Source organism: Penaeus monodon, chromosome 30 (genome assembly GCF_015228065.2).
Source record: "Penaeus monodon isolate SGIC_2016 chromosome 30, NSTDA_Pmon_1, whole genome shotgun sequence".
Taxonomy (NCBI): Eukaryota; Metazoa; Arthropoda; class Malacostraca; order Decapoda; family Penaeidae; genus Penaeus; species Penaeus monodon.
Window position 1 is genome coordinate 26,892,913 of NC_051415.1, and position 544 is coordinate 26,893,456.

Genomic DNA, 544 nt, shown 5'->3' on the forward strand with positions numbered 1-544 from the left:
AGCAGTCATATAACACGTTTCTTCCTTAGTGTCAGGATAATTATACCACAGGAACGCATTTCATTTAGCTAACAAATCAACAAATGTTATTGTGAATGATGGAATTGTTTTTTATCATCACTATACTCACTACAACTCAATGATTCTAGCTCACCAGCTTAGTCGCCAGCTTTTACGAAGGTAAGGTATTGAGGGCGACCACAGGATAAAGCTGGTACAAAGTGACATAAAGCAGTTGCTGGGCATGCAAGGTCACCTTTAAAGTCAAGTGCTTCGTAGGTCGACGTCCCAGGACTTACCTTAAGTTGTTTCACAGACCACACTCACTCTCTTGACAGACTTTCGTGACACAACCAAACTACAGTTTTCAGAAATTTCTCGGGGGCAAGGTTCCTCTTACAAAAAACATACGAATTAGTTATAACAATATTCACGGTATTTGACTCTTACATAGGACGTAATAACACCCATGAATACGTGTATTCTATGAGATAACAGTATATTGTATTCCTGTAATGATAATAATCTGGGTGTTGCTTTAGTT